Below are 16924 nucleotides of genomic sequence, written 5' to 3' on the forward strand. Positions count from 1 at the left end.
CTACCGAATTAGACTATTTACCGGATTTATAATCACATAAGCAACACGACGGGTGTTACATGTGGAGCAGGATCTGCTTACCCTTCCGGAGCACCTGAGATCACCCCTAGTTTTTGATGGGGTTCGTGTTGTTTATTCTTTAGTTTTCTAAGTTTGTTTTAGATTTATGAGTTTGACTGTCCCTTTGGTATCTTTCGTCCCTCTTTTATATCAAATAATCAACAAATACATTAATACCATTACCCTTTATACACAAAATGATAAAACTCTAATTATTTTAAATACATGCAGTCTGTTAATTGACAATAAGTTATCAATAATCAATCAATCCAACTGTCAAAGTCAAATGTTTTTTCAACAGAAAAGAAGATTTTTCAGAAAAACGTTTTGAAGAATCTTTTTCATCTAATAACTCAGTTACATTGTAAATAATCATTGAGGCTCCAACTCGCATCGAATCTAGCAGTAGTGAGAACATTTAACTGAGACCATGCAAGTTGTGCATTTATATCAAATCCCTTATAGAACAAACAGATAGCATATAACATGTCTACTGATTTGTCAGAGGAGCAAGTCTTTTGTCATTGTATATCTTGGCAATCTAAAGTGTTAAAATTATTTTGATCGTTTTAAAAAAAAATCAAATAACATACCTTTGGAACATAGCAAGACATATTTTGTTTAACGTCTGTGTAACGGTTGTTGAGGAAGGCATAGTGCCTAAAATAATGGAAGTTTTAAACTTGTATCAATTATTTTGGTAAAAACCCGTCTTATCATATTTACAAAGTACTCATATAATAAAAAGTGTAATCATTTGGAATACATATAATTTCTTCCGCATTGTCGTTATCAACACAATTCTAATTTACCTAATTTATCTTTTGAACAATTTATGGCAATTTTTTGTGTTTAAATTCTTCTTTTCATATTAACACGACACTCGAATTCAAATATAAATTAGATAAATTTAATGATATTAGGAGAACATCAATTTTCTTCCGCATAGTGATCATGAATAAAAAAAAAATGTGCTTTTGAATGTTTATCTCATACCGTTTCCGTTGTGTCAATTGAAATTAAGTTGCAACGTAATGGAGTCCGTCTAGAATATTCTATGGGAAAACAATGCTTTTATCGTGATCTGTGTATACTTCGATGATGATATAAATATAAAAAAGGATGCTGGGTTACCATCCAAAAACCAACTTTCAATAAATATATTTTTCTAACAGTGACCGTGATTTTCGAACCATATACCAAAAATCGAAAGATAATTCTTCCTTCGCTATATCAAAAAACAAAATAAGGGTAACAAACTAATACTGAGGGAAACGCATTAAATATTAGAGGAGAACAACGACACAACATTAAAATATAACACACACAGCAACGGACTAAGCATTAGACAAAATCCGATGAGAATAACCAATATAACATCAAAACCAAATACATGAATTCGGGATAGAAAAGTACCGTGACACGTCTTATAGTAATGTGAATTCACACTCCAAAATAGGAGAAAACAAACGACACAACGGAAACACAAAGTAAAACTGTTACACACACAGAAACGAACTATGATATAACAATGGCCATTTTCCTGACTTGATACAGGACATTTTTAAAGAAAAAAATGGTGAGTTGAACCTGGTTTTGTGGCATGACAAACCTCGCACTTTGATGGCTTTGTTAAATATAACATTAAAATGGCAACATAATAATACAGGAATACAATACAAATAAATAGCAGAACGTATTTGACAAAGAAACACATGAATAATAGAAAACAATACTTCGATGGTGATATAAATATAAAATATAAAAAAGGATGCTGGGTTACCATCCAAAAACCAACTTTCAATAAATATATTTTTCTAACAGTGACCGTGATTTTCGAACCATATACCAAAAATCGAAAGATAATTCTTCCTTCGCTTTATCTTTAATCTGGATAAGTTCATGACTTGACTATGTGGACATTCCTATTCCCCTCTTAATAGGGAAGTGGTCGTGAAAGAAGGTAAATGAATCAAAATATTTAATTATAGCATAGATAATGCTTTATACCGCAACTTTTTTTTATTGGCGTACTTCCATGTTATTGTAGATAGAACATACAAACGTGTCTTCCGCTGCGGTTCACACATTTCATTTGCAGAACAAACCCTAAACCCAATTTATGAATGTTTCATATATAGAAAAGGTCACACCAAACCTTAAATATTCACTCATCCTCCTCAACAAATGCTATCATGTAATTCCTCAAAACAATACTTCCCATATTCCTTATCAATAAAGTCTTCATATATACGTAACTATATTTTATAAATTCGGATATATTTATATATATATAAATAAAAAGTTTGTCTTCATAAACGCACATAAATATATATTTGAATTTAAACAGCCAAAAAAAAGAAAATAAACACAACTGTTAAAAGTCTAGCGCTTTCATCAATAACAGGACTTATCAAGACGTTGTTAAAAGTAAAATAACAAAAACACCGAACTCCAAGGAAAATTCAAAACGGAAAGTCCATTATCAAATTGCAAAATCAAATGCTCAAACACATCAAACGAATGGAAAACAGCTTTCATATTTCTGACTTGGTACAGGCATTTACTTAAGTAGAAAATGTTGGATGAAACCAAGTTTTATAGCTAGCTAAACCTCTCACTTGTAAAGTTTATCTATGACGTTACATCATTGTATTTTAAGTGTTTATGTGACGTTACGTCGTCTTAATGTTACACTGTATTATCCATCTTATTGTTCGAGTGATTCTGATTTCTTGGTTCTCGTAATTGATGTCTATGAACCCTGGCCTTTCACAAAGGCTATTTCCCCGTTTGTCCAATATAGTTTTCCCTGTATCCTGGACAGGTAATGCAGTATGTTAGTTTTTGGAATCGCATGTCATATTGGCGTTAATTTTGAATGATGTTTAATCTTTTTACATGTATATCTTTAAGGTTCCGGTCTCTAGATAATTATGATTACCCATACCTTTGCAAACATGAAAAGTTTACTCGGTCATTTCGAATATATTGGACGATAATGTATTAGCAGTTAGGATGTAATACCTAAATGTCTCAGAAATATCAGCTTTATGCATACTTTTTATTTTAAATATATGAAGTTATGGGAAAAACTTTGGTCATCTTCATGTACATCTGATTTGCCAAACTGAGATTTATTATATGTCTTTTTTATTCAGACCCAAGTGATTTCAAAGATATATTTCTAAAGTTTCAAAAGTATTATTATTCAATCTTTGCATTTAACACCATTTTACTACATGGTTATAATATTTTAGACTTTTCATTGTGGATAAGAATTTTCCAAATCGTTCTCTCCTTATGTCTTCATATATTAAATATGAGACACATCAGGATTCCTCTAAGTAAGATGATAAAATATCATGATTCATTAATTTATTAAAACTGGATGGATTGAGAGATGTTCTAAAACATTCGATATGAACAGAACCCTTCAACTATTCAGATGAGGGAAAGATGCTTTGGTTATACGAAATATTGGACAATTGTCGAAATTCAGCTCTTTAAGACTGATTGAACAGCGTTTTAATTCTGTCAACTTATTGTCAGACAATTTGAGTTAAGATGTATTTGACAGTCAAACTGAAGAAATTTTTCAAAGCAAGTGACGAACATTTGCATGTCACATATCATTTATAAGATGAAAGTTTACACAATGATGCAATCGCACTCGCCATGTGTAATGAAAAATGCGTTTTACTCTTTATTTTTAAGTTCAATAATGTGATGTAAAATTTTATATTAGACAAATAATTTATTGATTTCCTTTTTTAAGGAGATAGTCAGATGTTTTAATACAAAAATGTTGAAATACGGTGAAACAATACAAGAAGATTGTTGGTTACTTGGTGACGGAAAAATTCGTGAAAGAGTCAAAATAATTTTGTATATTGACAAATTCAGATTAATCTTTAGATTTAAAAAAGTTTTAAACAGGAAGTTTTTAAGAACGACAAATTATTACGGAAGTTTCCGTCAAAAATCTAAGTACGAAATTATTTTTTTATAATATGATTCTAAGGAAAGATGTTTGATGTGAAAGCTGAATACGGAGGTTATTGGCGTAGTCTGGTTGTAATTTTCAAGGCGATTTTAGTCTTTTCGCTCAACTAATATACACTATTGTTAAGGGGCCAGCTGAAGCCCGCCTCCCGATGCGAGATTTTTGCGCAGTGTTGAAGACCAATTGGTGATATTGTGATGTTTTCTGTTCTTTGATCGGATTGTTGTCACTTTAACACATTTCTCTTTTTCATTCTCAATTTTATTAATCACATGCTTAAGATTTTGTGGGGTTTTTCTATGATCGTGTGGTTTCTAGATGTATGACAGTTTATCTTACCTCCCATAGATTTCTATTAATGTATCATTGCTTAGAATTGAAGACGTAGCAACCGTGTATATCTCATACATCTACACATAAACCTCAATTACAGATGCAGATTACAACCGTTTATTTCTTTACACAAGGAATTTGTCATTTAGCTAATATTAAAATAAGGAGATATGATATGATTGCCCGCGCTATTTCATTATGCCAAAATATGATATTGTTTTCCGATTTTTATGATTTTGAAGCCCAGCATGGTTATTATAAAAAAAAGAAGATGTGGTATGATTGCCAATGAGACAACTCTCCACAAGAGACCAAATGACACAGAAATTAACAATTATAGGTCACAGCACGGCATGTTTAGCCAACGGCACTCTCATGAATAAATATCTTACTGTAACTAAAAATGAAATGTTCATGGCTTGCAAGTATTTTTTTTGTGTTGTAAAAACAGTCGTAGGGTTTTTGTTTCTTTCTTTTTATTTGTTTTAACGCAGCAAAGCTCGTCAAAACTTACATATTTATCATTTAGTGACATGGTCGTTAAATGTCATTTCTTTGACAGTTAAGCACACATCCGGTTATTACGGTAAGTTCCGTAATTATGATCAATCACGAGGTTCAAACATTTGATTGAACCTATGCATCCATATGACATGTAGAGTTAATTAACAGATACTTAACGATTTTGCGGCATCGCACTATAAACGTTTGAATTCCGTTTGCTGAAGTTCCTGTCAATACAATACTTCCATGGTTGTAATAAAATGAAAATTATAAACCTTTCCAAACAATACATTGAACCAATAATCCCTTATAAAACTTATCAAAGCTGTTGTAAATTCGCCATTCAATCCTGTTTTACTAATTTTAAAGCCTTACATGTTGGAATTGTGGAACAAAGAATTGTCATTACTGCATCAATATATAGTTATAAAGAACTGAAATGATGAAATAACTAGTATGGATGTGACAGGCATTTTCTAAATTTAGGCACTTTGTAAAATGGCTGATTCTTTAGGCATTTTCTAAAATGCATGCAAGATTCAGGCATTATATATAATGACTAATTTTTCTAGGCATTTTACAAAATGCCTGAAATTAATTTATAGAATGATATGTAAACAAAAACAATTGAAAGCCTTGGACATCAGAGCAGTTTTATTTATGATAATTACTGAATTAAAAAAAGAAGAGTTTAAATAATCAAGAATAAATTTTACTGAAATATTTCAAATAAACACAAACACAGAACTTGACAATTATCTATAATTTCTAAAAATGTTTGGATGACAGAACTGATCACAATATTTGTCCTGATTTTCTGCAAATACATTGATTGACGCTAAAATCTGGTTTTAGCACTTCGACCACATTTGGAGAAACCTGGATCATCACTAATTAAGTACTTCCATTACCATTTCTGATAAAACACTTAACATTCAACAACATTGGGTTTCGCAATAAGCACACACCTCACACATGCATATCTTCTTTTTCATATGTTCTCAGAAGATTCAAAGTACATTATCATGACTAGTTTGACTTGTATCTTTTGGCTAATAGCTTTTAACAGACTGAACTCAGTGAATCAAATCTGCCCATAACGGTTGATGCATCTATAACTGGAGTTCACTTGAGGCAGTGAATATGAAGATACTCATATATTGGCATCACAACCATAAACCGCTTTGTATCGCGAAACCCATGCTATAGATCGGCAAGCGGCAGTCGTAATTCCTGTCCTTTATCCTGAATAATCTACTTCAGAAAATACCAATATGAATTATAACCAAATCATCCTCATCTTAAAAATGCATGAAATATTTGCTACTGAAGGCAAACAATCAGTCAATTATAAACAAACCTCTTTTTCTCTGTTTCATATGTTTCACTTCACTGTTTTGAATCTGAACTTTCGAAAAAAAAATAGTTTGGAAAGTTTGTTCTATTGAAAGAACAATTTGTCCTCCTGTCATTTTGACAAAATAATCATATATTTACTATCTGAAATACAGAGTGAGTACATACTTAACGTAGTTTCACTTAAAAGAACACATCATATGACATACAAACCTTCCCAGATGGTTTTTGGAGCATAAATTAATTCTACCGAACCATTAGTTATTTTATTTGCAAGATATTGTGTTTTTTTCCACTTTTGTCATATACATCTCAATGATATTATTCTCCTACAAATTGCCTGAAACTGAACAGGCAATTTGTGGAATTTTTTTTCAAAATTTCAGTCATTTTACAAAATGACTAGGTATTTTTAGTCATTTTGTATAATGCCTGTCAAGGTTAGGCATTTTATAAATTGACTGAAAATTCAGTCATTCTACAAAATGCCTAAATTTAGAAAATGCCTGTAACATGAATAACAATGGAAAAAAGATGGATAAAAACGTTCGAATTATGTTACAAATAAAGTTTGTTTCAAGGTTGAGCTTCAAGACTGTTGTGATTCAATTTTCTTTATGTGCATTGTAAAAATAATTATTTGCACTTTTTATCAATAAACTCCCATATCTATTTATGCACGAACAAAAACAGTTAGATATATCTTAAAATATCATCAGGCGTATATTCTCTCTATCATTACTGTGACCTGTTTGTAAGTGTTACTCTCCACCTTTTGCTGTTTATTTAAAATTCTGACCAAATTACAATTTGTTTTATCAAACCAAACTGTTCTGCTGGTCAGAAAATTTAACTAACTGCTGTAAAAAAACACTTTCAAGTGGTGAAAGTGCAAGGTGATATAATAAATCAAACTAAAAATCCTATAAGACTTTAATTGCACTTCAATGATATTATAAACAATCAGTCTACAAATTCCATATTAATTTTATTGTCATTGTGATACTATAGGTGATGAGGTAGTGATTTTTGAATTGATCAAAAAAATAAATCGAATTATTTCTAAAAAAAAATGTTTTTTTTATACAAACTACACATTTTTAGTTTAATTGATCTCTAACATACTTGGCGATATACATTTGCAGCTTAAATATATTCTCTTGAAATTTCAAAAGAAGATAAGATCAATATTTCAAAAAGTAAAATGACAATAATAACTGCAAGGAAAATTCAAAACGGAAAGTTTCTTATCAAAAGGCAAAATCAAAAGCTCAAACACATCAAACGAATGGAAAACAATTGTCATATTTCTGACTTGGTATAGGCATTTCCTTATGTAGAAATTTATGGATTAAACCTGGTTTTAAAGCTAGCTAAAACTCTCCCTTTTGTGACAGTCGCATATAATTCCATTATATTAACAACAATGTGTGAACAAAACAAACAAACAAAATAGGTAAAAATGTCAAAAAAAGGGGGCCTTTAATTTTATCATTTTTAAAATGGAAGGGTGGCATTCATTTTTTTTACAATTATAGATATGCCGCCGTATAATGTAATGGTGATGTATTCGTACGAACAAAAGTGATGTAAAATGTGTGTATGTGTGTTTGTGTGTGATTGTTCGGTGGTGGCTTTTTTGGGGAGGTGAAATATTTCTGTCTTTGGAGAAGGGGGTCTTGATTGTTTTTCCTTCTTTGGTGTGTAGACTTAAAAAAAATAAAAGAAATTCCAATTTTTCCTCCAAAATTCCCACCCCCAATGAAAGAAAATGACCATAATTATAATTTATGTATTTTTAAATCTGTTCTCGTCTATACCATTTTGCAAGAAAAGGTTTATCTATAGATAAGATATCAAGATAATAGCAATAAAACAACACAAGTCTTAAGACCCAAAATTGCCCAAATGGGACCTTTACTATAGAGTATATTCAGACACATTGCACTGTTTTTTTAATCTACTGTACTTTCCAGGATAAACTCAAAATTTTAAAAGCCGCTCAGAAATTTATTAAACACATCTCTCTATCTGTAAGAGGCCAACAGGTCACAGTAAACAATAAAAAAAATGCAGTGTTTTATGTTCATTTAGACACCAATCTGATTAAATTACAGATATTGTGTGTTCAAGCTTTGCCGATCTGATAACACTCCATTCTATTTTCTGTCTTTATGACCATTGGGATTCTCTGGTTTTGTCGGATTGATCCACACCTTCAAAAATATGCAGGCTGAAATTTCATTGGCTGATGTAATATTTACCAGAACAGAAAGTAAAATGAAGTGTTGTCAGAACCTTGTAACCAATGCTTAGACAGATTATCTGCACATTGTATATTAATCAAATTGGTTAGACACCGACTCTTCATCTAGTGGACAGGAGCACGTGTATTTCTTTGTGCTCAGGACACACAAAAATCGACTTTAATAAAAAAAAAAAACAATATAAACTCGCCGCCAGGAAATAGCATGATAGTGTTGAAGTGTTGAAGTTGACGTTAAACAAAAATCAATCAACAAATTAATCAATCAATCACCCATACCGGTATAATTATGGCCTCTATATCTATATCTGTATTGTCATTAAGCCAATGCATGACATCAGTACAGAGATAACAACAATAACTAATTACAATATATACAAAACAATGGAGAGAGGTTACAAAATCAATAGCCAGGAGGACAAACGCACGTGTTTATATTTTTTTAGCTCTTCAGGACTGGTTTTCGAGTCCTCGTCATAAGTTCAGAGAATTCAACTGTATATTGTTGTATATTGTTGTAAAAAATAGGAGGATAAATACTCTTTACGTTTTTTATCGAAAAAAAGTACATTCAAATGTATAGTGATATTCGTCTCCAAATTGTCGATTGTAACTTTGATGGCAAAAACGGTTTTCTCTTAATACGTTTTGACACTTTTCTGTTCCAATCGGCAATTTGGTATTACTCGTTCAAAATCGACAGATAAACAACGGCATTTTTAATGTTCAAAATATTAAAATACTTTTCAAATTCCAGGTTTTTCTTTAAAATTGTGTAGTTAATACTTTTGACGACGTTTGGATTAGCGAATTCCAATTCTGAAGAAATTGGTCTAAAATCTTTGCTTTATAACAGTTTTTAACCAATCTTTATTAATGAAATTTTGTGTTTCCCATATATACGAGAAACTACAATTTTGCATGAAATATTTTTTTGGCAAACAGAATCCATGAAGTATAATATTGAGAATGGAAATGGGGAATATGTCAAAGAGACAACAACCCGACCAAAGAGTCTGAATGTTTTGATGAGCGTTCATATGGCGAGAAAGATAATATAATATAAACAAAAACTTTGCTTATTTCCGGATATCAAATTTGTCCCAAAATAATACTGCTCGAACTTTTATATCTATGTCGACCGGATGGCGACCTAGTTCCCCGTAAACCATATAATTTGGTTTTAAGGATTTTTAAAAGTAATTTACATAATTTTAATTGTATCTTTTCTAATATATAATGATAACTACATCCCCATACTTCGCACACATACAACAGAATGGGCTTGATCATTTTGTCAACAAGATCAAGGTGACATTTTTCAGAAAGCTGATACATCCTTCCCATTCTCAAGTCTTCGTACATTGTTTCTAAGCCTTATCGGATAAATGTTTTTTTGTCATATTAAAATTTCCCGTTTTAGTCAAAACAATTCCTAAATAGTTATACTACTTTACTATCTCAATGTTAGTGTCATTGTCAGAAAATCGGAGATTTTTTGGCAAATGTCCAAAACAAAACACTAAGGCTTTGGTTTTGTCAACATTTACTTTCAAGTTCTAAGCCGTACAATAATCATGGAAGGCATTGAGTTGAGTCTGCAGGACCTGTGTTGTTTCGGCCAACACTACCTTGTTTTCTGCGTATAATATAATAAAAAAAAAACATTAAGATATATTTCTAATTCTCTTTCCAGATCTTCTGCTATTGTTTTATGTCCTGTAATATTTTTACTCACTGAGAAATTTTCTCAGTCATTCAAAAGTAAAGAAAATAGGAAAAGTGATAAGTTTTCTCCTAGACACCATTGTTACAAGCAAGCCGCAAAGTATTCCGAATTACAATTATTATATGATATACAAGAGTTAATATTACTGTACATATTCAATATTACATTATACATCTTACCATTTATATTATTCAATAACATTTTATAAAATAAACCATCTCGCCATATTATGCACGAGAAGTTAATTTTATAGGCCAAAGTACGACCTTATCACGGAGCCTTTTTCAAACCGAATAGCAAGCTATAAAGAATTCCAAAATTTGTTTTATCATAGTTTCGCCGCACCTGGGAATTTCTTCAACTAGCTCCCGTATTAATTAATCTCCCTCCAAAAAGTTTGAATCGTTGATTTTTGTTAAATTGAATTGTATCATTTTTCCTATAAATTGCACTTTCGCTAGCGATAGCTACAGATTTGAGCCGGGTTTAAAGTTACTCCGCAGAAGTAGATCGGAATCAATCCTGACGTAGACAGTAATCATTCTAATCGTATTCATTTTCATCGACCATAACGACGAAGTAAACCGAACCACATCATATAAGATTACAAGCACATAATATAATGACACAACCAGAAATGGGGAATGTGTGGAAGAGACAACAACCCGACCAAACGGCAGAAAAAAGCCAACGGACACCAATGGGTCTTCAACACAGCGAGAAAATCCCGGACCCGGATGCGGGCTTCAGCTTGCCCCTAATCAAAAATGTGTACTAAGTGACAATGGATGTCATACTAAACTCCGAAACATATAAATGAACTAAAATTAAAAATCACACAAGCCTTACAAAGGCCAGAGGCTCCTGACTTGGGACAGGCGCAAAAATGCGGCGGGGTTATACATGTTTTGTGATATCTCAACCCTCCCCCTATACATCTAGCCAATGTAGAATAAACAAACACACAGTAATATGCACAGTAAAACTAAGTTAAGAAGAAGTCCGAGTCCAATGTCAGAAAAGGTAACTAAATAAACAAAGCAAAATGACAATGATACACATAAATTAACAAGGGACTACTAGCAGTTACTGGCATGCCAGCTCCAGAGCTCGAATAAACTGATTGAAATATTATGTCTTCATCATATGAAAATCAAGCACAATCCCTCCCGTTAGGGGTTTAGAATCATACCATCATAAAATATATGAGAAGAACATAACCCGTAAGGGAAACTGCACATCAGATAAGATAATGTGCACATCATATTAGTATATTTGCACACCATATAAGTATATTAGCACATCATATAAGGATATTTGCACATAATATTAGTACATTTGCACATCATATAAGTATATTTGCACATCATATAAGGATATTTGCACATCATATAACAATATTTGCAAATCATATAAGAATGTTTGCACATCATATAAGTACATTTGTACATCAAATAAGTATATTTGCACATCATATAAGTAATAAATAATGCATATCATATAAGTATAAATGCACATCATATAATGATGTTTGCACAGATTAACAAAATATGGGTTTAATCTCCAAAACGTGACTTTTACGGGGCGCCGAATGGGACTGGCACTTTTTGTAATCAAAATCAATTTTGTGTATACAAAATTCAATTCTGTCATAACAAAATAATTTTTGTCTTACAAAACTATGTGATACAGACTTATTTTATGAGAACTTCAATTTTGTAATGACAAAATTCTTTTTTGGAGACAAAATTCATTTTTGTCATGACAAACTTCAATTTTGTCAAAAAGGTATGCATAATATAAACTTAATTGCATACAAAATTGAATTTTGTTACCTGATATGGAAATTAAAACACAAAAGTCAATTGTGTGAGACAAGATTCAATTTTGTAAACCAAATTTAATTTTGGGAAGACAAAATTCAATTTTGTGAGACAAAACTCAATTTTGTGAAGACAAAATTCAATTTTGTGAGACAAAATTCAATTTTGTGAGACAAAATTCAATTTTGTGAGACAAAATTCAATTTTGTGACGACAAAATTCAATTTTGTGACGACAAAATTCAATTTTGTGAGACAAAATTCAATTTTGCGAGACAAAATGCAATTTTGTGACGATAAAATTCAATTTTGTGTTTATTTTTGTGTAGACAAAATTTAGAAGTGAAAATTTAACAAAAGTCAATTTTGTGTCACGAAAGTCAATTTTGTGTCACAAAAATCAATTTTGTCACTGAAAGATAATTTTGTATGACAAAATTTAAATTTGTAGTATACTACTAATTTTGTTTATTTGTAGTATACTACAAATTTTGTTAAACTGAACTCATTTTTGTTGAACAAAACACACTTTTGTCCGTACAAAATTGAATTTCGAGTACAAAACCACAAGAGTCCCGTTCAGAGATCCGTAACTTTCAACACGACTTGTTAGTAATACTAGAAAATACAGGTAAAACAGTTTCCGTAGTAAACTTTTTATTGATAGAATATTTCACTCCCAAATGTACATCTTCAAATGAAATATTTTGTTTCACCAGAATGTATTTATAGAATGATATGTAAACAAAAACAATTGAAAGCCTTGGACATCGGAGCAGTTTTATTTATGATAATTACTGAATTAAAAAAAGAAGAGTTTAAATAATCAAGAATAAATTTTACTGAAATATTCCAAATTAACACAAACACAGAACTTGACAATTATCTATATCTTCTAAAAATGTTTGAATGACAGAACTGATCACACTATTTGTCCTGATTTTCTGCAAATACATTGATTGACGCTAAAATCTGGTTTTAGCACTTCGACCACATTTGGAGAAACCGTGATCATCACTAATTAAGCACTTCCATTACCATTTCTGATAAAACACTTAAAACATTCAACAACATTGGGTTTCGCAATAAGCACACACCTCACACATGCATATCTTCTTTACCTCACACATGCATATCTTCTTTTTCATATGTTCTCAGAAGATTCAAAGTACATTATCATGACTAGTTTGACTTGTATCTTTTGGCTAATAGCTTTTAACAGACTTAACTCAGTGAATCAAATCTGCCCATAACGGTTGATGCATCTATAACTGGAGTTTACTTGAGGCAGTGAATATGAAGATCCTCATATATTGGCATCACAACCATAAACCGCTTTGTATCGCGAAACCCATGCTATAGATGGGCAAGCGGCAGTCGTAATTCCTGTCCTTTATCCTGAATAATCTACTTCAGAAAATACCCATATGAATTATACCAAATCATCCTCATCTTAAAAATGCATGAAATATTTGCTACTGAAGGCAAACAATCAGTCAATTATAAACAAACCTCTTTTTCTCTGTTTCATATGTTTCACTTCACTGTTTTGAATCTGAACTTTCGAAAAAAAAATAGTTTGGAAAGTTTGTTCTATTGAAAGAACAATTTGTCCTCCTGTCATTTTGACAAAATAATCATATATTTACTATCTGAAATACAAAGTGAGTACATACTTAACGTAGTTTCACTTAAAAGAACACATCATATGACATACAAACCTTCCCAGATGGTTTTTGGAGCATAAATTAATTCTACCGAACCATTAGTTATTTTATTTGCAAGATATTGTGTTTTTTTCCACTTTTGTCATATACATCTCAAGGATATTATTCTTCTACAAATTGCCTGAAACTGAAAAGGCAATTTGTGGAATTTTTTTTCAAAATTTGTGTCATTTTACAAAATGACTAGGTATTTTTAGTCATTTTATATAATGCCTGTCAAGGCTAGGCATTTTATAAATTGACTGAAAATTCAGTCATTCTACAAAATGCCTAAATTTAGAAAATGTCTGTAACATGGATAAAAATGGAAAAAAGATGGATAAAAACGTTCGAATTATGTTACAAATAAAGTTTGTTTCAAGGTTGAACTTCAAGACTGTTGTGATTCAATTTTCTTTATGTGCATTGTAAAAATAATTATTTGCACTTTTTATCAATAAAATCCCATATCTATTTATGCACGAACAAAAACAGTTAGATATATCTTAAAATATCATCAGGCGTATATTCTCTCTATCATTACTGTGACCTGTTTGTAAGTGTTACTCTCCACCTTTTGCTGTTTATTTAAAATTCTGACCAAATTACAATTTGTTTTATCAAACCAAACTGTTCTGCTGGTCAGAAAATTTAACTAACTGCTGTAAAAAAACACTTTCAAGTGGTGAAAGTGCAAGGTGATATAATAAATCAAACTAAAAATCCTATAAGACTTTAATTGCACTTCAATGATATTATAAACAATCAGTCTACAAATTCCATATTAATTTTATTGTCATTGTGATACTATAGGTGATGAGGTAGTGATTTTTGAATTGATCAAAAAAATAAATCGAATTATTTCTAAAAAAAAATGTTTTTTTTATACAAACTACACATTTTTAGTTTAATTGATCTCTAACATACTTGGCGATATACATTTGCAGCTTAAATATATTCTCTTGAAATTTCAAAAGAAGATAAGATCAATATTTCAAAAAGTAAAATGACAATAATAACTGCAAGGAAAATTCAAAACGGAAAGTTTCTTATCAAAAGGCAAAATCAAAAGCTCAAACACATCAAACGAATGGAAAACAATTGTCATATTTCTGACTTGGTATAGGCATTTCCTTATGTAGAAATTTATGGATTAAACCTGGTTTTAAAGCTAGCTAAAACTCTCCCTTTTGTGACAGTCGCATATAATTCCATTATATTAACAACAATGTGTGAACAAAACAAACAAACAAAATAGGTAAAAATGTCAAAAAAAGGGGGCCTTTAATTTTATCATTTTTAAAATGGAAGGGTGGCATTCATTTTTTTTACAATTATAGATATGCCGCCGTATAATGTAATGGTGATGTATTCGTACGAACAAAAGTGATGTAAAATGTGTGTATGTGTGTTTGTGTGTGATTGTTCGGTGGTGGCTTTTTTGGGGAGGTGAAATATTTCTGTCTTTGGAGAAGGGGGTCTTGATTGTTTTTCCTTCTTTGGTGTGTAGACTTAAAAAAAATAAAAGAAATTCCAATTTTTCCTCCAAAATTCCCACCCCCAATGAAAGAAAATGACCATAATTATAATTTATGTATTTTTAAATCTGTTCTCGTCTATACCATTTTGCAAGAAAAGGTTTATCTATAGATAAGATATCAAGATAATAGCAATAAAACAACACAAGTCTTAAGAGCCAAAATTGCCCAAATGGGACCTTTACTATAGAGTATATTCAGACACATTGCACTGTTTTTTTAATCTACTGTACTTTCCAGGATAAACTCAAAATTTTAAAAGCCGCTCAGAAATTTATTAAACACATCTCTCTATCTGTAAGAGGCCAACAGGTCACAGTAAACAATAAAAAAATGCAGTGTTTTATGTTCATTTAGACACCAATCTGATTAAATTACAGATATTGTGTGTTCAAGCTTTGCCGATCTGATAACACTCCATTCTATTTTCTGTCTTTATGACCATTGGGATTCTCTGGTTTTGTCGGATTGATCCACACCTTCAAAAATATGCAGGCTGAAATTTCATTGGCTGATGTAATATTTACCAGAACAGAAAGTAAAATGAAGTGTTGTCAGAACCTTGTAACCAATGCTTAGACAGATTATCTGCACATTGTATATTAATCAAATTGGTTAGACACCGACTCTTCATCTAGTGGACAGGAGCACGTGTATTTCTTTGTGCTCAGGACACACAAAAATCGACTTTAATAAAAAAAAAAACAATATAAACTCGCCGCCAGGAAATAGCATGATAGTGTTGAAGTGTTGAAGTTGACGTTAAACAAAAATCAATCAACAAATTAATCAATCAATCACCCATACCGGTATAATTATGGCCTCTATATCTATATCTGTATTGTCATTAAGCCAATGCATGACATCAGTACAGAGATAACAACAATAACTAATTACAATATATACAAAACAATGGAGAGAGGTTATAAAATCAATAGCCAGGAGGACAAACGCACGTGTTTATATTTTTTTAGCTCTTCAGGACTGGTTTTCGAGTCCTCGTCATAAGTTCAGAGAATTCAACTGTATATTGTTGTATATTGTTGTAAAAAATAGGAGGATAAATACTCTTTACGTTTTTTATCGAAAAAAAGTACATTCAAATGTATAGTGATATTCGTCTCCAAATTGTCGATTGTAACTTTGATGGCAAAAACGGTTTTCTCTTAATACGTTTTGACACTTTTCTGTTCCAATCGGCAATTTGGTATTACTCGTTCAAAATCGACAGATAAACAACGGCATTTTTAATGTTCAAAATATTAAAATACTTTTCAAATTCCAGGTTTTTCTTTAAAATTGTGTAGTTAATACTTTTGACGACGTTTGGATTAGCGAATTCCAATTCTGAAGAAATTGGTCTAAAATCTTTGCTTTATAACAGTTTTTAACCAATCTTTATTAATGAAATTTTGTGTTTCCCATATATACGAGAAACTACAATTTTGCATGAAATATTTTTTTGGCAAACAGAATCCATGAAGTCTAATATTGAGAATGGAAATGGGGAATATGTCAAAGAGACAACAACCCGACCAAAGAGTCTGAATGTTTTGATGAGCGTTCATATGGCGAGAAAGATAATATAATATAAACAAAAACTT

This window comes from Mytilus edulis, chromosome 9 (genome assembly GCF_963676685.1).
Source record: "Mytilus edulis chromosome 9, xbMytEdul2.2, whole genome shotgun sequence".
NCBI classification, from domain to species: domain Eukaryota; kingdom Metazoa; phylum Mollusca; class Bivalvia; order Mytilida; family Mytilidae; genus Mytilus; species Mytilus edulis.